At 51.6% G+C, this 490-nt stretch overlaps 1 protein-coding gene across 1 annotated transcript in view; it reads right to left on the reverse strand.

Moving 5' to 3' along the window:
* LOC119585774 (E3 ubiquitin-protein ligase lubel-like) overlaps nt 1-490 on the reverse strand; it is a gene marked incomplete in the record, with an annotated part of 47,027 nt that overhangs the window by 33,126 nt on the left and 13,411 nt on the right.

Here is a 490-nt window from a genome sequence, read left to right on the forward strand (position 1 = left end):
CGCTGATGACAGTGTCCTGAAAGGGACCCCGCGTCGGCGGGTTCTGCATAATACCTTTGTATTGGTCTGCTGCTGCTTCCTGGAAGCGTCGGAGGACGTGAGGGCGTCCTTGAAACTGAGGGACTCGTAGCCGTCGGTGGGCGGGACCGCGGCGCCCGCAGAGGCCGACCTTGCGGGCGCCTCCCTGCTCTCCTCGAATGCTCGTAGTAGTCCAACGAGGGCTTGAGCGTCGGTATCAGCGAAGCGCAGTAGCTGTAGGAGAGCGAACTCGGCACTGAAGGAGTGGGAAGAGGATGCGCATACAGGATACAATCTGTTAACAATTCCTTGCAGTATATGAGATGAATGGTAAGAAATTATAGAAAGAAGTGACGGAAGAATAGAATGTCATAGATAGCAATTTGGTATTAGACTTTTTAAGTGACAATACACTAAGAGTAAGTATCATAATAAAGGTAATACGACACAAGCAGCGCCAGTGTCCCACGTG

The sequence above is a fragment of the Penaeus monodon genome, chromosome 20, assembly GCF_015228065.2.
Source record: "Penaeus monodon isolate SGIC_2016 chromosome 20, NSTDA_Pmon_1, whole genome shotgun sequence".
NCBI lineage: Eukaryota > Metazoa > Arthropoda > Malacostraca > Decapoda > Penaeidae > Penaeus > Penaeus monodon.